General features: G+C 36.7%; 1 long non-coding RNA gene across 5 annotated transcripts in view; it reads left to right on the forward strand.

Annotated features, from left to right (window-relative positions):
• The first annotated feature begins 2,798 nt into the window (after positions 1 to 2,798).
• The window catches only part of LOC106042004 (uncharacterized), a 36,830-nt gene continuing 17,441 nt past the window's right edge, over positions 2,799 to 22,187 (forward strand). The window contains exons 1-8 of one of the 5 annotated variants that reach the window (XR_010825305.1): positions 2,799 to 2,906; positions 4,202 to 4,308; positions 7,931 to 8,146; positions 12,276 to 12,436; positions 14,032 to 14,150; positions 17,498 to 17,630; positions 19,346 to 19,479; positions 22,038 to 22,143. This is a non-coding gene — a long non-coding RNA (uncharacterized lncRNA). Of the gene's footprint in view, positions 2,907 to 4,201; positions 4,309 to 5,361; positions 7,525 to 7,930; positions 8,147 to 12,275; positions 12,437 to 14,031; positions 14,151 to 17,497; positions 17,631 to 19,345; positions 19,480 to 22,037; positions 22,144 to 22,187 lie in introns of those variants that run through there. The other 4 variants (XR_007166433.2, XR_010825306.1, XR_010825303.1 and 1 more) reach the window with 4 other exon arrangements.

The following is a 22,187-nucleotide window of genomic DNA, read 5'->3' on the forward strand; positions in this document are numbered from 1 at the left end:
TATGCAGCATCTGCTCTGCTCAGTCATACAAAGCCCAGATGGCACCGAGATTTAGCTTTGCAAATAAAAATGGTAACCCTTGCTGGAGTGAAATCTGTTTACCGCAGTGCTGTGTGTTTGCAGCTGTCAAGGACTCCCTGCTTCCTACCTGTGGTGGGGGTAAATGACAAATCCTTGTACCAAACCCACACGGTTTCAAGCAGCAGGCTGTGTGTCAACCTCTTGTTCAAGACCAAGCACTTTTCTAACTTCCTGCTGATACTAGGATCCTACTAGCTGTGCCTTTTGACAGAGACTTCACCTGCTCAGGCCTTGTGGAATGAAATGGCAGCACCTCTTAAAATGTAAACTGCTTTATTTTTTCGAGGATGAGATAAACCTGGCTATTGGTGGTTTTGCATGCTGCTTTTTATGTCCCTCTCTGTTCCTTTGCTCGTTATCAGCATTCCATTGTCAGCTGTCATTTCAGAGTGACACTGCTCTGTCTACCTGACTGGCAGCATGGCTTTTCTCATTTGTTGAAATACTCTCGTTTACCTTTTGTCTCACTTGTCATTTTTATTGCTTGTTGCATGCAATCTGGCCTACTGGACCCAGATCTGTATGTTCTTTGTGAGCCAACTTCTTTAAAGCAGGATGGCTCTGAACAGTAAGAGTGGGTACAGACTCATAATTTTAGGTTCTGTGTCTTCCTCTGCTATGGATTTCCTGTTTGACTTTGGATGTGTAACTTTACATCCCCAAGCCTTTATCTTCTCCGTGGGAAGGGGGTTGGGAGTTGATGATGCCAACTTCTCTCTCTTCTTGTGTATTCTTCCTAGTTTGCTTGATAGCTCCTGGCCTGAGGAGTTTAAAACCTAATTAGACGAGATCGTTATCTCCCATTATATTTATGTTCTGTGCCACAGATAGTCCCTGCTGGGTACTCTTTAGATTATTGTAATGCAAATAGTATGTTCTTATTTGAAATGAAAAACATTTGCTATAACCTGTTTTCTGCTTTGATGGTACAAAAGCACCAACTTGGGCTGAACTGTGCTTTCTGATTCAAGTAAGATTTATTCTATATTTTTCCCAGGAAAACAGCTTTGATGAATATTTCAAGCACTTTGTAACACTGGAAGTGATGACAACAACAGGAGAGAGAAGCTGATTGTGCAGAAATAAAGCCAGGCTACATCTAAAGGTCAGAAGGCAAGTGTGCCTATGTCAAGCACTGCATACCTATCAGTTCTTGAACCTGACTGCTGCAGGAAAATCAACATTACAAAAACCAATTGCCCCTGTAATAGAGCCTATGTTTATTGGTAAATCCTGATGTGTTAATAGGTCAGGTGAAATCCTACATACTGTACACGTATTCTTAGCTCATTTCTAATAGGAAGAAGGCAACTTGGATAGACCACAGTGGGATTTTTCAATGTAAAAACATTCTTGTTTGGCCAGTGTAAATGGTTCCTACCAGACAAGTGCCACAAGTATGACTTTTGCTATAAACAACACCCAGTAAAGAGGTCAAGGGTGCAAGTGGGCCCTAGAGATCATACTTTTTTCTTGTCCTTCTGAGAAGACAGAATTCTGATTCTGTTGTACATACTTCTGTTTACCTACCATCTGAACCTGTCCTCAAATTTGTTTATTCAGGATGATTCATAATTATATGACTATTGTTTGCTTAAAGAATAACCTCTTATATGTGAGCTTAAACTAATATGTACAAATGAATAACAACCAACTTGCATCTTGCAAAGAAATTAAAAACAAGTCATCCACATGTTAACCTTGTAAAGTTCAGGAATTTGCATTGCGATAGCACGAAGGCAGTACCTCCTTATCTGGGGCAAAAACATACATGGCACTCTGCCTAGATATCACTAAGACAGCACAAAACAAGGGTATGAATGACAGATCAACAGACTGTAAGTTAGTAGAGACAGCTCTGAACAAAGTATAACCATTATTCACAAAACACCAGTCACTTAACTGTTCTCATTTGCTTTCTAGGCACTTGCTCATCTTGCTGTTCAAAAAGATTATAAAGAGGAGTACTATAAAGCTGACTTTTGTTTATTCTTACAGGAGCATAAAAGATTTACACCTATGGCTCCTTGGTATAGGTATTTCTGTTACAAGTTCCTGATGGAGAGGCACAGGGCTATCTGGTTTTGGACGTTAAGTGACAATTTGTCATTAGCCAGAAGGAAGACTAAGATTTAACGTTTCTCTGCTGATAAATATCAAGGAGTAAATCACCTGCTGTCAGTGAAACCACACTAAAATATACGTGCCCTTAAATTCCATAGTCCATCCTAGATTTCTTTGGATTTTTATACTCAAGCTCAATTCAGGATCCTCAGAAACTTTAGCACCTGCACAGATTTGTGATCTGAGCTGGAAAAAACTTGCACAGGAAGCCATTGCTCTTCTGAACCTGCCAACCAGTTCCTTACTGCTGATTTTGCAAGGTTTAATGTGCACTTGCTGCATATCCACGTGGAAGCAGAATTTGAACTCCTTTGGGTTGTACATCTCACTTATTGATTTATTAGGACAATGATTTAATAGTCTCGTTCTCTGGTGATCCCATTAACTTCCAAGCACTGATGCCTGTTTAGCTGTGCACAAAGAGCTCTTCTCAGAACTGTTTTCCTGATTAAAGATTAACAATGTGATAAAGGCAAGGAAACACGGGCATCCTTGAATTTTGTTTCTTACATCAGCTGGGTTAAACCTTTACTATCTTTTCTCACTGTGTATCTTCGCTTTGTGTTTGGCAATCAAATTCTGCACAGCTCTAGCACGTTTCCCCCAGTTTAGTCAAAACAAGAGGAAAACTTTCTGCCTCTTCAACTTAACTCTTTGACCTTTACACAAACAGCAGCAAAAACCTTTACTAACTAACTAAGGTGAGTTGTCTTTAAAACTTTCTTTGCTATCTCTTGGATTAAAAAGTATTCTGTAAAAACAGAGGAAGTCACTGAGGTGTAGTTAACTGTAACGATGTTAATGTCTTTTGAAATGGAAGTAAAATGCTTCCCAGGTAAATACACTTCTTCCAAACAGACCCAGGCACGCAGATCTGCTGTCTGCCACAAGCAGCAAACCATGCATTACTGGAGAGCAGAATTTGATCTAAATACATCGCAATGCTAGATGAAACAGTTAATAGATAAATTGCAATTATGGTCAATATTTTTAGACCACTTCCCTGACTTGTGTCTGAACAATCACCCCTGGTACTTTCAGCTCCAATAAGCTTCTGTTAAATGCTTCCCCTGTTATATATCCCACATCTGTATGCTATTATGCCCTGTTTTTCTTTTTTTTTCCTTTTTTTTTTTTTTGTCGTGCTATATAATTATAATTGTTAACAATATGGAGCAGGATTTTAAAAGCATAGGCAAGACATAAAAGCATTAAGTCCTCTAACTTAATAGAAGTTGTTTTGGTTCTTCTACAAGAACCACTCAAATTTAAAGAGGAGATTTGTCTTCTCAAAGCCAAGAGGAGCACTGGAGAGACAGCAAAGCAAGGCTTTCAGTGTGCTTTAGGCACAGCCCGCATCAAGTCAACTGTTCATTAATGGCACAGTCCAAGCAATCACTGTGCCTCTGAGAGGGTTCTGCATCGCTCCTCACCCTCCTCTTTGCACTGAGAAAGAGAAGTGGTAATTGATACCTGGGCCAGACACGAGTCAATCAATACCCTCCAGAGTGACTTCTATTTGTCTTTGCTTTGCTATGCTCCCATCTTCCCTTTGCTTTGGAGAAAAAGTTAAGAAAGAAGTAGGGCTGTACATACAAGTAGGACTGTATAAGTTTCTGGATCTGACCAGCTTTTATATGGCTTATAAGGGGTCTAGTGCTGTTTTGTGTAGACGAGGAATCCAAGTCAAATCAGAATGCTAAATAATGTCTGCTGGAATCAACTGCATCTCCCATCTCAAAGCCAGATGTCTGAAAAAAAGAAAAGAAAAAGCTAAAATATTTTAATAATAGTCTTCTTTCCAAGTGATCAGTATCTTTTCTGAAATTCAGAATGTATAATTTCTCCTGAGAATCTTCTAGGCCAGCACTCTGAAGCATTAAGTTTTTTCTGACTGCTACTTTCAGTTGCTTAGAAGAGCATCCAAAAAATATATATTCTTTTTTTTTTAATCTATCTCACTGATTAGATGTCACACTTTTTTTTTTTAATTAAGGTTTTTTATGCTCTCTGAAGTAGTGCTTCATCATTGTGAAAGTGGAACACTAAAAGAAAAAGTTGACAACAGCACCAGAAAGTAAAGTGAAAGGATTTCACCGTTTAGTGAGTATAACTTGATAACGGAACACTATTTAAAGGAGCAACATAAATTAGAAGATCATAAAAATTTACTAATTTTCTCTGAAATGAGTGATGGTGTAGAGATAGTTATTTACTGCTATCATTATTCATAGGAGCAAGATTGCACTGCAAAACAGGTGATGAAGGTAGCAATTGTCCCTGGTGTAAGAGCAAAAGTAAAGGCGTGCATGTTTTCAGACCAATGTTAAGGCACAGAGATACCACTCTGACAGGTGCAGTGTGAATACGACATACACTTGGAAACAAAATTGAGACATTGGAGGAAAGTGAAAATGGAAAACTTTCCAGATGACAGGTGGAAAATGATATTAAAACTGTCAAAATAAGTCACAACAAAAACTGGGTTTCCTAGTAGACTAACAGGAGTCATGTTCCAGAGAAGAATGGAGTTTTCAGCTACGAGAAGGAATATCATAAAATGGAATGATTATGAACATGTGAGGTTAAAGTGGGGTTTATTTATTTGGCTTTTTGCTTTGCTCTCTCTCTCTCTCTCTCTCTCTCTTTTTTCTCTTTTTTTCAAGTGTACAACAACAGTCTTGATTTACTCGGAGTTTTTTGGACAGGTCAGAAATGTGTAAATAAATCACACCATTATTGCTTCACATGGTTATCTATCCTGGGCCTAATTCCAAACCCATTTAAATCGATGGCAATCTTTCTGTTGGCATCAGAGGATGGTGGTTCAGGACCTCTGATACGAAGATGGAGGTGCAAAACATACGCAATAAAGGCTCATTATACAGCCTCTAAAGCTATCTGAAATGATTTTCTAAAACACAGGAAGAGAGTGAAACTGAAGATTTTGAACTACCTTCAGGGTCAAATATGCTTTATGTTACATCATAATGAAGCTTTTATAAAGAGTCAGCTGCATATAACAAGCAGTAAACATCTTCAGTATTTTAAAAGGCACTATTCAGATTTAAGTCTGGCAATTGGAATAAATAACCCAATATTTTACTCATTAAAAAAGTCCGTTGATCTGTTCATACTCAGGGGAAAAATGCAGATCAGACCAAAGTTTGCTGTGTTTCCTTAGTGCAGCCAAGGGTAGAATATACTCTGCTGATTTAGGATTTTTGTTCATCCACGTATTCACCTTCATGCACTGCTAAATTCTTATCAAGAACTTATGTGCAATTTTGTGGCTGAATTTTGTTTGTTTATGTAACATTATTTTAGCACAAGAGAACTGGTATAAATTAAAATCCTTGCAAATGGAATGTCTTTATATTCCTTTTAAAATATTCCTATAAAAATAATTTGTAGTAAGTATGTTTACCCCACCAAATATCACTACAACTTAAAATAAAATAAAAAGGTACTCTATTCTCATGCGAGATGTTTAATGCATACTATTGATATGTTAGAAAGAAATAGTCCCTGTAGAGGAGTGGGTAGAAGTCTGATTGCAGCTAGAGATGCAGTAGGCAGTATTTGGTAACTGGAGATTGCATACACAATATACCATAACAGCCATTGCGGAGCTGTTAACCTGTTATGTCAAAACATAATAAGGAGGTGCTTTAGTTTGAAGATTCCTGATCCAAGTGGCTCTTTTAAATTCAACATAAATGAACTGAAGGACTATTCTGCCCTTCACTTTACAATCCTTGAGTTATAAAACCTTGAAAATATCAGTTTATAATGGAAATAATTAAAGACCTTTAACTGTAGCTTCGTGGATGGTGCTGGTATTAATAAAGCAGAAGTACAAGGCAGGACAGCTCTTGGATCCTGATGACTGTTCAAATGCAGAGAAACTCATTTTAATGACCTAAAGGAGGATATATTGTTATAACAACTTTTTTCTTCAGTGCCATTCAACTATCATAATGGCATGGTATACGTAGCAACTTGAAAAGACTGAGCAGTGCATAAGAAGTATAATCTCCAGCTACAGTCACCAGCAGCATAATTATATGTATGTATAGTGTATTCTGCATCCAGTTCTCTGGTTTTGAGAGCCCACAGATTTTGTAGATTACAAATAACGTGGTAACTATGTTGAAATATTAGCCCTAAATTGCTGGAATGCATATTCTCCCTTAAATAATTGCTTTGGATTTGTGTTGATTCAATGTAACATACTAGTCATGACTAATTTGCAGTTAAGTGTAAAAAAAAAATAAAAATATTATTCTTGCATTTAGGAGCCTGCAGAATCGTAGATAGGAGTAGTTGTTGTTAAGGGTACTTATGGTAATTACAGGAACCTGCTGTCTCTGAAGATAAGTAAGGTCAATGACCTCAAATCAGGCTTGTCATGAGATTCGTTTTTCAAGATGTGAAGCTTTTAATTTGTCGTCCTTACAACTTGTTATAATGACCCCACTGAGTTACTTTTCATGGCTACAACTTTTGCAGTAATCTGGATCACTGGCTCTTCCAATGGTGCCTGCTACCTTAGGCACCCAAAACACAAAAATGTCCGGGCCAAATTCTGTGGAAAAGGGTACACATGGCTCCTGGATATGCAGCAGTGCTAACTATACTGTGAAAAACACGGTATAATATAGCCACTGGGCAAAATACCACCTTGTCTGATGGAACAGTACAGCTAAACAGACAAGGAGCATTTGCTACTACTTTGTACTAATGATATGAGTTGGAAATTGCTGTTCTAGAAGGGTACACAAGATTAAATGTTAGTGTCTCAAATCTTGCAAGTTTACCTCAAAGATATTTTTACAATACCTTTGGAGAACTCTTAAATGTAAAACTTCTTGTTCTCCTTGAATAACCAATCCTGACCTAAAGTATAGTACAATGATGCTTACATACTGCTCTACTGCCTCTGCAAATGCACTTCAGTCGATTTTGCAAAATACTCAAGATCCACATGTAAGAGATGCTGCAGTACTAGCCGTCAGCCAGCTCTTAAGGAGCACTCCAGCAACGTGAGACCCAGGCTGAAGTATTTCCATATGAGAAACAGGGGAATTGCTTTAAATATTTTGAAAGTGGGGAAACCAATTGAGCTCAGCCCTGCGGTCTCCAGCTGAGCAGGAGCAGAAGGTTAAGGGCCTGCAATTAAGACTGAGAGATCTTCACTTGGGACATGTTGTGACAAAACATCAGGCTGCTTTCACAGTCTGGCTGCAGGGCTGTGCCACCAGTTCGCCACACGAGGAGCCTGGCTCTCTGCCATCCCTCAGGCATCGGCCTTTAGAGGTAGGCCATGAAGGCAACCCTAGATAGTTTCTGAGGTATGATCATATCTAAACTTACCAACTAAAAAAAACTATCATGACCTTATGACATGATATCATGCCATAAGACAAAGGCAAAAAAAAAAAAAATCTTCTTGTCCTTTTCATTTAAAAGGCAAATGTACTGAAAAAATCTCAAAAAGATGCTCCGAAACTTGATAAATTTTGAAGAGCTAGGTCTCAATTTTAGTAATTCTTCAGCACCCAGATAAGCTGCTGAATGTTAAATGTGATTTTTTGTTGCAGTTTTGTCCATGCTATGTAGGATTAAAATGAGTTAGTGGGTTGCTTGTTGTTGATAGCTCAGTTATTTTGCCACTTGCAACTTTTGATTAAGGAAGTTGAAAAACTGTTTCTTATTTAAATAGATTGACAGAGATAATGATGCCGTTGCATTTGAAAATAAGGTACAGCAACTGACCCCAGAGGAGGGAGGAAAGGAAATTTTTTTGCTGTTGGGGAAGCAAAGGGCCTGAGCTGTAAAGCCAGAGATGATTTGTCAGACTCACATGATGAAGCAGGAAAGTTCCAAGAAAACCCAAGCATCTAAAATCTCAAATGACTGCTCCACATCAGAAAAAAAGGTAAAAAGTTGACTGCATAATATTTGTAGTTCATTTTTAGATAACATATTTTAAGTTAAATTTATCAGTGAGGTTGAATTTTTTTATGAAATATTCATGCAGTAAATTGTTAAGTTTAGGTTAAATTAAAGCTAATTTTATGTGGAAATTTGAAAGAAGGAAGAATGCCCTTCACCCTTAAATGATTAAATTTATTTGTTCAAGTTGATGTCATCTCTGTTGTGTTCAGGAGATCCATTTTGGATGGCATTTAGAAGTTAATGGTCTTTTGAACAGAATGCAGTATTTGAAACCTCCAGGGAGACTTCAAAGTTAATACTGTGTAAAAATGCCTTTGAATAAACCTAATAATAATTTATTTAGCCTTTCCTAGTCCATTCAGCTTCAAGATGCATGTGTTCAGGGGTTTATGAATGAGCTTAGAATAGTTCCAACTTGCTGGCTGAGAGTGGTAGGCAAAAACCAGTGCCTGTCAGCAAGGTATCGCACAGAACCTTCATAAAAGTAACAGGAAATAGCTGTTATAATATTTTAGGAATGTAGAAGTGTGCTGCAGAGGTCAAGGACTGTCATAGAAGGGAAAGGATAAGTGTCTGTTTCCCTAGAATCTGTATGTATGTACTGTAAAAATTGGATGACATCAGTAGAGTTGAAGAGTCTATGGATGCATGCGTCATAGTATCTGGATATTAACGTATGTCGGTGGAGGTTGTTTAAAGTATGGATATTGTGCCAATTGTTAGTGTCCCTTGGTTTAGTTACTGTGTTTATAGGAAGCACACTTGAGCCGCTTTAATAAAGCTAACAAAGTTCTATTGTGTGGGCATGAATCCACAATGAATAAATAACAATAAAGTGTTTTTGTTTGCTATTATTGAAGTGAAGTGTTAGCTGCACATTCTGTGTGGTACGAAGCATTGTATAAAATATATTTTGGTCTCAGCATGAAAATCATTACAGAGTGCACTTGGGAGCTGAGACAACTGTTCTGGAAAGGCTCTTCAAATATGACATATTTGCCATTTTGCAGTTTCAAATCTTTTTCAAAACTGAAAGTGCTGCACATTTCCTCTTGACTTGTTACTCTCTAAAGAAATTCATTACTGCTGTGATAAGAACTTGGAAATGTTATGTAGTCCAGAAAGCATAACTTTATTCTTCTATGAATTCTTCAAGGTATGGATCTTTCTTTCCTTAAAATCAGCTAGTAATTTTAAAGAGGCTTTTACATACACTTTACTGATTCAGGACTACAAGAATGCTGAGAATAGTTTAGCCTGAAATATCCAAATCTTTAAACTTGTTAGTACTAGTTACACAGTTGACATCAAGAAATGTATTGCATAGTTTGTAAGTGCCTTGATGAACCGCATCTTAATGATGCTATGAAGAGAGGAACTTTCATCCTGTCTCAGAGCAGAGAGCTAGAGTAGGAGTTAGGATTCCTGGAATTAGGTGCTAAACTGTATCACTAACACATAGCACTATTTTGGGGTGAATTGCTTAAGTCTTAAATAGAAAAAATAATCTCTGTCCGACAGCTTGACTCTTTGTAATGTATTTTGAAGCTCCTTTATGTAAAATAAAGCTTGGATAACATAGTTCAAAATCTATGTACGTTTGGTCCTCAACACTGCTGCTTCTCTCTGCTCTTATTAGACTCTGCTAATTGCCAGTGTGGATGTAATTTTTGATGACAATCATGTGTGATGTGACTTTCTGGGGAAGAAGGACAAGAAAAAATTTCCCTTTCTTGTCCCATTATCAATGGCTACTGTTGTATCACTTTTATCACGGAGTTACGGCTGTTCATTTCCTCTCCTTGCACATCTGATCATATCCACCTACAAGATCGAATTAAAAAAAAAAAATCCTGATTAATAATTTAGAATTATTTTAATGATTTTATGCTTCATCGGTTTGACTTGCAGATTCTGGAAATTTGCATCATAATCAGCCAAGTAAAATTGTTTAGCCTTTTGGGCATTTTCAGTTAATATTAGATTTTGGTTGTTCTGGGGGCTGTTGCTGTTGGATGTTTAGATCTGTGTGAATTCTGCATTTCTGTCAAATAAGCAGAGCTTGTAAGCATATATTATTTTAATATTTTATAGGTGGAAAAAAAAAAACGTGGATGTTATGTTTACCAGGCCAAACTTACTCGAAGTGGTAGCATGACAATGCATGTGCTACAGAAGCATGGAGAAAATGTGCCAAAATACCAGTGTCCACATTATAGTACCTTTATTGCATGAAAAAGTGATTTGGCTGAGTTTAAAGGGGGGCGGGGGGGGGGGGGGGGGAAGGGAATGTAGAGATAATTAGGGATGAAGTATTTCTAATTTTCACTGCTTATAATGATATAAAATATACGTGACTTCAGCATTACAAAATATTTCTATGGAAAAAGTGTTTGTTGTTGATTTACAGGTTTCTCCTACAAGGAGATGTAGTGACATCTTGTGGCTGATGTTTTAATTTGTTTAAAATACAAAGTATCAAGTATTTAGCTTCTTTTTTTTCTTTTTTTTTTTTTTTTCCTTTCCTTGGTACCTTTGTGACTTTCTGTCTTTCTGTAAGGAGGTACTTCAGAAAAGCCTACATCCAGGTCATACTGAGGAGTTTCTTCTCAAAGCCACAGAAAATAGTCCAGATCTCCATGAAGCCATTTCAGCTCTCACATTGCTTCTTTCTCAACTCTACTTAAAAACTCCATCTAGCTATACAAGGCACTAAAATATATTGAATGCTTAAATATATATATATTTTTTTGCATATGGAAAATCAGCTTTTACATCTTAGTCTGAAATTGTTCAGTGTTTAGTTGCTGAGCACTTTGTCCTTATAATTTAAAGAAATACATGTATTGCATTAATTAGTAAAGTGTAAATTAACTTTAAGTTTGACCTAATCAGCTGAGCAGATGATGGTTTTACTGTGCTTAAAACATTAAAAACTCTTAAAATTCTAAATTTGATTTTAACAATAATATTATTTTCAGGTTCTATAACAGTTATGGAACATTGGAGGTGATACAATAAACTGAAATGTCTCTTAGCTAATTGAGGTCTTCTCCCAGAATGTAAAAAATAAACCACTGTATAAATTCATTTTCATTCTACATGCAGAAAATATATATTTTTTTTCCTTTGTCATCAGTATCAAACACTATTGATATACAGGTTGATTCTGAAAATAAAAAATATAATACTGTTTAAAATGTTAAAGATTATAATACTGTTTTAAAATTATAATACTGTTTAAAAGTTTTGGGTTTTTTTTTGTTGTTGTTGTTGTTGTTGTTGTTTTCCCCTTGTGCAAACCACAGTTATTTCAATACAAGCCCTCATAATTTTCTGGGGATTTCATGTACTAAATTTTTGAACTATTCTTGTTTGGAAGAACATTTGATTCAAATATCACCATACATATATTTCATGTGTAAATTTACTTCTCTTTAGGAAAAAGACGTTCTTGTACAACTCTCAATAGCATTAGAGATTTATTAAGAAATCAGTGTATTAGAAATATAGCATATTTACTGTATTTTTAAGTGATGTAGGTGACCAATATCAACAAAGTTAGATAAAAATATAGATTTTTGAAAATGTATGAAAAAGCTATATTAAAAATATTTGGGCATATACAGATGTCTTTAGCATCTATTTGTATTTTCAAATAAAGCTCCCATTTAAATATATTAAGTATTTAAAGGTAGAAATTGAATTATCTACATACGTACAATTCCTTTGTTCATGTATTTTTGCAATTTTTATTTTTATATTATTTGCTACTTTGAGTAGCATTTTGAAATTAATCTTTTTGTGTGGGTAAAAGCAGAAAATTACTGGACTTTTCAGAAGGATTTGAATTGTTAAACTGCTTAATTTTTCTGGAAACTTAGTGTCTTACTGGAACTTTAGTCATCCAAAATCATTTGAGAAATTGCTTGTTTGTCAATTTATTTATCAATTTTACACCTATTGCGGAGAATAGAGAAGGTTCTTTTTTGTGTGTTTTACTCTAGAACAAATGCATTACTCAAAGCTATTCCCAATCTAACTCTTGTTAAATATTGTGGAAATCCAAAATTTACCATTATAATTAATTGTTTTTAATAACTGTTCAGATGTCCACTTGTGAAATCTGCATTCATACATGGCAGTGGCAATTACATGCAGTTACTGTGAAGCTGGTTTTCCTGAGCGTTATGTTCTTACTCAGCATAAGAAGACTGATAGAGATGAAAAAAGATTCAAATGTGATCAGTGCAGCTACACATGCAAGCAGGTATTTAAATTCACTGAAAAAATATTGCATATTTAATGGATGATTCGGCAAGGTAGGGTTGGCTTTGGGGATACATTTACTTCAATAAGATAAAACCATTTGTTACTACAATCTAAAATGACATAGTTATATTTATTTGCAAGACAAGTGGTTCACAAATGAACAGTAAAATAGGAATGCAGAAAAATCTGAGGCTGTCTTGTTAAATCTTTTGTATATGAACTGTTTAGAAGTATAAAGTAAGAGCAATCAATTTCAATGACATTGTGATGAGCACAAAATAAAATATTTGTGCTTTAACTGTGATATTCAGCAGTGTCAGAGAAAAAATCAATCTGAAGTGATACATTTATTAACAAATTATGTGCTATAAAAATACATTTAGGATCACGTTACTTTCCAACTCTGGGAAAAGATTGGATTTTGACAGTAGATTATATCTTTAATTGTATTGTTTACCTTTGCTGTCATCTAATTGTACAGCACACAGATACCATAGAAGTGCAGAGTACTTCTTTATGCTGCAGCAAGTAAACACTTCAGAAACTTAAGGATACATTTTTTTTCCTAACCTCCGGGGAAAAAAAGGATGCGCGTGTGGGGGGGAGATTTCAAGCCAAAATAATGTGTGTTAGACCGTTAGGCCAACTGATTGACAGAAGTATATTCTCATTTTATATTTATCTCTGTCAGAAATACTCTTTATACATCTGTAAAACCCAGAATGAAAGTGCTGGGTATGTTGCATAGTATCAGTGAATGATCAGCCATGAGAACATAACTAAAACAGTTCTTTCCATCTGCCCTCATTTCAAAGCTTTCCAATTACGTCCTTTCTCAGTCGTCTTTGAGAAGTCTGCCATTTTGCCCATCCCCAAGGCCCGTAACGTGGACCTAATTTTTTGGATCATTTACAGGTTTTTTCTGTTCTGGGTCTGCACAGTGAAACGGAATCCTGCTAAGGGTGCTAGGAAAAAGAGTGCTAGACAGTAGGGTAAAAAAGTTCTTATGTCATAGAATCATAGAGCGGCTTGGGTTGGAAGGGACCTTAAAGACCACCAGCATTTAACAAACCTTAGATTGGTGGATTAATAAAATACCTTATAATATTCCGCTTTAGGTAGAAGATACCTGCCACGTCATAATTTCGGGGCTGGTACTGGTTTGTATAATCCGATGTAGAAGGCATTAATGCTTAGAATAGTAGTCTTCTCAAATTAAAAAGCAGTGTGAACGTATGAATTTTAAGAAAAATTGAAGAACTTGAAAAGGTAATTGAAGTGAAAGAGTGCTAGCACCAGTTCAGCAAGAAAAATATGAAATTATTATTCACTTCTTTGAAAACTGTATGCTGTGAAATATGCTGTGAAATCCACTAAATTGGCAAAGGTCCTTTAAAACAGAGTTTTAATATGTATCCTGGACAAATCTTCAGGAGCTTTATGGAGGTTGTTGACTAAGTCAGCCTTTCACTTCACGTTCCAAAATTTGTCTGCCAGAACCATATTTGTTTTTTTTGTGTGTGCGTGTGTTTGTTAAAGTGCTTACATACATTAATATTTGATTCATTTATTTATGCTTCATTATGCTAACAGAATAATGTGTAAGCATGCTGGAGATTGTGGACTGGTGATGGCAAAAACTGCTACACCCAGAAAAAGAAGCAAGGGCAGAAGGAAAAAATGTGAGAACCTAAAGCATGTTAAGCAAGAAGGTAATCAGCGAATAAGTTAGAATTTAATCATGTAAATTAGAATCAAGAATAAAAGGCTAAAGCAGTGAATCTCCCCTGCTGTTTAATTACTGTTTCACAATGAAGCTAATTTAAGTGCTAATAATGGAAGAATGCTTTAGAACAGTCTTGAATTGTGTAGCAGAAATTCTCATCATCTGAGCTGGGTCATTGCTCAGGTACCCATTCTGGGACTGCTGTTCCCCTGCTCCTGCAAATATCTTCCTAAACTCCATGCTTAGCAATGCTTACAAATGCATTTTTTCTTTTCCCTTTTGGAAATTCATTTTGCCATTATAAAGGTGGATGAAACATATTACTGAGTTGAGCCATAGTGAGTTTTTTTTAAGACCCCTTTTGTAATAACACACTGCTTTAATACAGACCAGACTGAAAAATTTGTAGTTTCAGAACTCAAATTGCGTGTTAATCACAAAGCACATCGTAATAAAGAAACTCTTCTTTCTCTCATACTTTGACCAGATTATGATCAAACATAAAAATTCTATTGAGTTAAATAGCTAGTCATCCTTCTGCCAGGATCATTGCAGAGGTGACCAGGCCAATTTACAGAGCTCTTGGTTCAGCACGTCTGTACAATCAGAAAGGCACTTGGAATTACTCATGGTTACTCGCTGTAGATAGCTCTTGAGCACTGAGTGTTTGTTGCTTAAATTTCAATATAAAACAAAGGATGGTCCATAGTTAATTTCTTTCCTTCTCTTTCTTCTGATTTCTCATTTTTTGTCATTAGTTTAAGGTTCCCAGGAAGTGAATAAGTTCAGGTTTGGGCAGACAAGAATGGTAGTAGGCTAATTCATCAGTTGATGCCCTGTCAGAAAGGTCTCCACAACAGTAACAGGAACACCTTTTCTGGTTTATATTAGCAAATTCCTGATACAATCATTTATGTTTTTATCTTCTTTGCAGCTCTCAAAAGAGACAAAGTTAACTCTTATCCTCTTAAACCTTAGCCTGTCATCACATTTATGGTAATATTGTAGTAGTTTCACCTTACAGTCTAAATTTTACCCAGAGGAGGTATTTGCTTAATTTATTTACGTGCCTTTCTGTTGAGCTAGGCAAAGCACAATATGGAGTATTCAGCTAGGAAAGGCCATGAGCAGGACCCTGGTATCCTCATACATCACGCCTTTTCCATGTCTGTTCGATCTAGTGCTGAATCCCTGCACTGTTGCAGGGTTAGAGTTTGTCAGATGTTTCTGAGGTCACTTTCAGGGCCACCAGCACCAAAACAACTGTTTCATCTGATCAGAGCATCCGGACATTTTTTTGCCTCTCTGCTTCCCAGATGCTGTTTGAAAGCCACAGTAGTCTTCTTGATATGATTCTCCAGGTGATTTTTATGGAGTAAGAGACGAGAATGGAAATACATCTAAGGCCTGGGTGTCACAAAATGTTATGTTTTGGTATAGCAGATTATATCTATGCTGATTTGTGGCCAATGACACTGAGATAAAATTTGACATAGTTAGAAGAAGAAATGTTGAAGCTTTTCTGAATCTAATGAATATATATCAGCAGCTGAGTTTACATTAGCATTGACACTTCTGTTTTCACTGGTAAGGCTGTAATGGTATGGTTAGAGAGAAATTTACAGCTGCAGTGTGTATTTTTTTGCAATAATTAGATTTAGCTGTTTATTAATGTTTTGCTACATGCAAACAATATCTTTTTGGTATCTTCCAGATCGCTTCATCTGGAAGCTTCAATTTTTAGAGCTAAGAAGATGTCTCTTTAGATACTGTGCCTGCAAATACTCAGTCTGCTAATTGACTTGCACAACTATTAGAGATTTCTGTGCTGGTTCCAGAAATCTTTTCAAACTGTTGACACTCGCAAGTATACACTGCTGTTCACTTCTTGCACAACTTGCAGGGGCCCAGGGAATCCTGTACGTGGCTTTACAAAAGATTGCATTATCATAAGATCTGTGCCCTTCTTAGGAATTACTTGTGTGACCAGTGCCATCAATACTTTGCTCTTACACATATTTTCTTTTTCAGTTTTTAGTATATGAGAATTAAATTTCCAGTTAAATAATGCTTAGCTTTCCTCTGATAAGAATATTATGGGTACTACTCACTAACTTGGCTCATAATATCCAATGTAAAATAGATTCATTGTTAAGATAAGATAAAATATCTTAAGATTTGATGTTGCTATATATTGAAAGTATTTTTGCCACTAAATTAAATTGCCTAACTGTGAAATTTATTGGAATATTTATTTTTCTTTCTGCTTAATTACCACAATATTTAATTTTTGCAAAGCTGACCTGGAATCATTTCAAGATGTCTTGAAATAGGCATGTGAAATAGATGGGTTTGCTGAAACTTGAGTGTAATTTTTTTCTAGATTTACACACACAATTCTAGAATTACATACTGATCTGAAGCAATTTTTTTCCTCAATATTTCTATACAATTGAAAGCTGTGTGAACTTCAGTCAATTTGTGCTTTCCTGAGGTGAGCACATGAAAGGCAATGATATTTAAATGCAAGGAACTTTTACTAAATATCCTTTCCGCAAACACAAAACAGGTGCCAATTTAAAAATACTAAAAGTTACTAATTATGGAAGAATCATGAAAGAGATAATATTGAAGAATTCTGTAGTTGCCTCTAACAGTGTCCTCAGATAATTCAGTTATATGAAAAAGATGATTTCTGCTTAAACGGAAGCATGCATTCTGAGCATCCTCTGCAAGTAAAAATTGTCTGTGCATTAAATAGTTAATGTAAGAAGAAAAGTACCGTTTCTGCAGGGCATATGAAACATACCATGCCCAGCAGATAAAAGCAGAGAGAGTAAAAATACTGCACTGGGTACATTTTTACTAATTAGGCTCCATAATGTATCTGAGACCTTGGAGCATAGTAACTCAAATATTAATTTGTGCATATAATGCTGCAAAAGCAAGCACATTTTGATATATCCACTCGAATGTAATTGTCTCCCGAAATTGTGAAGAATTGTTCTAAAACCTAGAATCTGCCAAGGAAGTGAGGAGGGAGTGGGGCTGTGACTTGGGATGCCTGCTGTCACGGTAGTGTTCAGCTGTGCTGGGTGGAGGAAGAGGAGGCGCTTCCTGTAGATGGCAGTGCAGGTTCACAGCTACCCAGCCAGCAGAACAAGTGATACATGTCAAAGATGCTTTGATTTTTATTTTATTATTATTATTATTTTGTCGTACTTTGACTTAATGAGGTGTCTTGCTAATTGATTTAATGTGGTGTCTTGCTAATCTTTTTACACATGTCACGGCTAAACAGAAAGTGTTCTTGCTAGCTTTTTTTCTTTGCAGACTAATAAATTCTAGTACCACTACAAAGTGCAGCCACCAATGCCAGGAAAAAGGACGGGGTGTGCACACCTGCCTCGTAGTAGCAAAGTCACTCTGCTGCTAAAGCAACAGTGAGAGTTCCCTGTCCCAAAGCGTAAGTACACCTTCTTCCCACCCCTTTTTCCCCCTAAGGCAAAGTTAGTATATTTTGCAGGTACTTTGAGGCAGACTCCCCCATCTTTCCCACATTAGCTTGGTGATCCTGCTTGCTTGGAGGGTCATCTGGCACCCTTCAGACTACAGCCAGAGTGTAAGACGCTGGATTTGTCTCTGGGCTGTACTGAGGTAGTTGGACAAGATGTAGCCAAAATGACTGGCTAGGTTAGATACTGTGCAATCTGATTTTGGAAAACTAACTTCAGTGTGGGCTTTTTACCCTTGCTGAAAGAAGGTCTGATAATATTTTATTTCCTCTCTTTCCCTTTCTTTCCTTTTTTTTTTTTTTCCTGCTTTATCTGTGTTGTTTTCTTTGTTGTTTTTCTGTTGTTTCACCAAAAATATTAACAGCTAGCTACAGCACAGCATTTATCATTGGTAAATCTTTCCATAATTTACAGAAATATCCAAGGTACATAGAGGGCATTGGTGACACCCCCAAAGCCACCTAAGAGGCTAGCATCTGGAAACTGAAACCAGATGCCTTCAATTGCAGTACTCTTCTCACTGGGTAGGATTGTTCACCCATACTTTACTGAGGAAATTGTGAAGATCTACTGTTACTGGTGCGACAGAAACTTAACAGACAGGAAATTAATTTTTGTTGTTGTTGTGAAAAAGCCTAGCTGTTTCTCACAACGGTAACTATGGGGTCTCCATTGTACAGATGAGGAAGAATAGAACAAAATTAATCTCTGACTTAATTATTTTACCTTTAGGAGCAATGAAACCCACTGATGATGCAGTATGTTGCTGCTTATTAGTAGTTTAATAATCTCACTGAACTAGAAATAGAAACTCAGGGGTGTTGCAGCATGTAGTGATTAAGTTACATTAGCAGAAGGTGGTGAGCAAATGTGCAAGGACCTAATGACATTAAGCCAGTGCTGTTAATCACTTCCAGAGACATTAAACTCAGAGAATTAAAATTGAAATAACATTTATAGCTTCTTAAAGGTCAGTGCTTAGGCTGATATAAAGACACTGTGGCAGCATGACTAAAGGCTGTGGATGTGACTGGTAGTAAAGTACCTCACTGGGAGGAAATACGTAGGGAGTTTAGTCAGGTGGTAATTGGGAAGGCTCATAAAGACGCAGACTCAATAGTCTTAAGACCTTTCTAAAGTAGGAAGAGTAAAGTGAGTAATCTTTCCTTAAACACAAGCAGACACACCTTTTGTTGTCTTTCACACTGAATGTAAGCTGCCTCTGTGTGCTTACTGATGGACAACTGGGGTACGGGTGACCAGATGTTATGTGGCTCTAACAGTAACTTCCACTTGCCCAGTTTAATATCTATTTTTTGTTTGTTTGAGAAACCGAATACGCATTTGAAAGCAATTTACATTAATTCAGTACGCCTTCAGGCAAACATCATTCCCTGTTGTTGTGCTTTTAAACAGCCCAGCTATTGTTTGAAGTTAGTCACTGAAACATTTGGACTCTGTCTAGTGTTATGGGTCTGTGTGATCACTACAAAATGGTAAAGAATTTTCTGACAGTTTTGCTTCAGTCTGTTTTCATTTTGAATGGGCGTTTGACAATGACGAATTTAGTTTCTTTCTCCTGTGGTAGCTGACTGTTTGAGTTACCTCTGTAAATGATTTTGTCTATTTTTAGCTTTTTTTTGTTTGTTTGTTTGTTGGTTTTCAGGTTCTGCCTATTACTAGTTCTATCCCTGCCCTGCCCACACAGCAACATTCACAGCTAATGGGAAGAATGCGAAGTGACCTCGCTGTTTGCTTTGATAAGAAAGAGCCTTGCTTTTATTACCAGCTAATCAAATGGTAGGTAACAGCTAATGGTGATTGTAATTAAGCCTTAGAACTGCTATCCTTTTTCTGGAAGAATTTTATGTTAAGCTATCCTTCCTTTAAGGCCGAGGTGATTCTCCATTGTTCTGTTACAGTAATTCATCAGTTGTTTCACTATAAAATGAAAGTTATAAAAATGTTTGCAGTAGTTACTTTGCCATCCTATATTAAATGTTCTTTTGGAACTGAGTTATGTATCCCTACATCACTTAGCATTGCTGACTCTGAATTAAAATTGCTTAATTTAAAACAGGCTGTATCCTCCAGGCCATGCCCTCCAACAAAACTTTTGCAGCAGTTTTATTTCAGCACCAATTGTGTGATAATAAATGTGATAATAGTGCTAATGTAAGACTATGCTCCATTTTTGCATAGGTGCAAGTTTATAGTAAATCCTTTTAGTTCAGTGAATTCATCACAGTTAGATGGGACCTGAGACAGTCGTCTCTTCCTACTGGGGCTATGTCCCAGAAATAATGGATAACCAACAAATTCCATGGAGGACTGAGATATTCAGCACTTTTTTAGGATTAGGCAATGCATCTGTGCTTTGCATACAAAAAGGTTGTTTCTGCTTGTCTTGAGATTCCTGAGAGAAATGCAGAAGTCTGTGCGAGTGCCTCCCGGTTTTGTCTTGACAGAAGAACAGTATAGAAGTGAACTACTGTTATTCTGCGGCTTGCCACTCCGTCTGGCAGATGCAGGCTAGCTACAGGAGGTCATATATATGGGCAGGCAGGCTGTCCTCATAGCAGAGTTTTTTCTCTTTCTCAGAAGCAGATGACTGAATAGAAACAATACGTTGCTTTCCCCATTTGATGATGAAGACTGACAGTTTGTAGGAGATGAGTCAAAGGTTACTGATGAGAAGATCCATCCAGATAATTGCTGTAATTGTACCCTGAGGATGCAGCTCCTATCGTAGAGCATTACGTAGCGATTCTGTTTGTATATAGATACTTGACAGTGAGCTCCATCCTATGCCTTAAATCAGGAAAGTTCCTTCATGAGATATAAATGAGGAAAATTCTCTTAACTTTTTAAGTCAATCATGTTTTCTTCTGTTGGCAGGTGGCTAGCAAATAGTCCCATTCTGAGACAGACAAATAGTTGTGATTTAGACAGAAATATACCGCTTAGTGTCAAATCCTTTGATGAACACAGTAACTGTAGTTTTTTCACAACAAATAACATTAATCAGCATAAATCAGCAAATATACATCATTCATAGTAACTTGAAGGTGCATCTTTTCCTTACAGTGGTTTATTCTATTTTCCTGACTTTGTTCAGTGACTTCCTTGCAATTTAATATAAAAAGCTTTTCCAGTGGGGAGTGAACAGTTATAGACAGGACACACAAAACGTCACTGCCACAAAAATCAGCTATTTAATCCATGCCTTCCCAAGATGCAGAAATCAGCAATGTTTAAGCATTAGTATGAAAATCTATATTGGGAATGAGAAGCGACATAAGCACATGAATTGTTTATGCATATTAATTGCTGATGTTTAATGCATGATTAACAATCGTGAGCTACAACTTAAAAATGAGTCTCATAACAGCTGGTTAGGAATTTTAGATGTTTTGGCGCTAGCTTCTGAAACTTGTAATCGAGAAGAAAGTGATCTCCTAGAAAGTACACAAGTCATTTCAAAGGTATTCATGTGTCTGGTAATGCATTAAAACAGAAATGTAACTTTCAGGAGCACCAGTGGCTATGTTACCCACGCGAAGGAGGAACCCCGAGCCTGTGCAAGCAGCATGCCCCGGGGCTGCTGGGCGTACACGGAGGGGTTTCCAGCTGAACAAAATCTTAGGGGCTCCAGCCCGAAACCAAGCCTGAATTTGAGAATAGCTACTGTTCTCAAATTCAGACAAAGCTGCTTGGTATAATTTCCACTGAAATCATTGATCAAAGATTAATCTTTACTTAGCAGGATTCAGATTGCTGAATGGTGGTTCTTATGAAACCGGCTGAAGTCCTGTGGATACCTTGAAAGAAATAGATTCACGGCCAGATGCTATGTTTAGAAACTGAAAATGCTTGTTTAAATTACTCTAACTTGAGAAAATATTTCTTGCCTGAATACGAGTACTCTTGCATAATAAATAAGTAACTTACAAAAGTCCTTGTGCTGCATGATACAGAGATCATTCGCAATGCAGTGAGGAAGTGATGAAACTTGGTCTCTTCTAAGCCATGCTCTCAGGGACACACAGCTAGCCTGGGAATCAGAGCCAACTTGGCATATATATGTATTTACTCACATTTACAATAATGCCTGGCAGCTAGGAATGTCTTTTGCTCTTGAATATGACTCTTTTGTATATGACTTTTTTTTTATGGCTTGCATTTACAATGAAATTGTAAATAGTATTGATCACTGACAGTGGTCTGTTCTTTTCAGCATAGGCTTTTTTAGTTAACTGTCTGTTCCAAGCGTATATTCATATACAATCTCTATTTTAATAGAGTGTTTCTTTGATCATAGGGGAATTTCTTTTCCTTTTTTTTTCTTCTTTAACCAGATGTCCAAGGCATAGGAAGCAAAATGTTTGTTTTTGAAAAAAGTTAGTGTTCGTGGTCTAAAAAAGCTACATACTGATTCCTGTTAACCAGCCATTAGTAAGGAAGGTAAGTACCCCCCATTACGTCCAATCGTGTTGATTAACGGTCGT

Source organism: Anser cygnoides, chromosome 16 (genome assembly GCF_040182565.1).
Source record: "Anser cygnoides isolate HZ-2024a breed goose chromosome 16, Taihu_goose_T2T_genome, whole genome shotgun sequence".
NCBI lineage: Eukaryota > Metazoa > Chordata > Aves > Anseriformes > Anatidae > Anser > Anser cygnoides.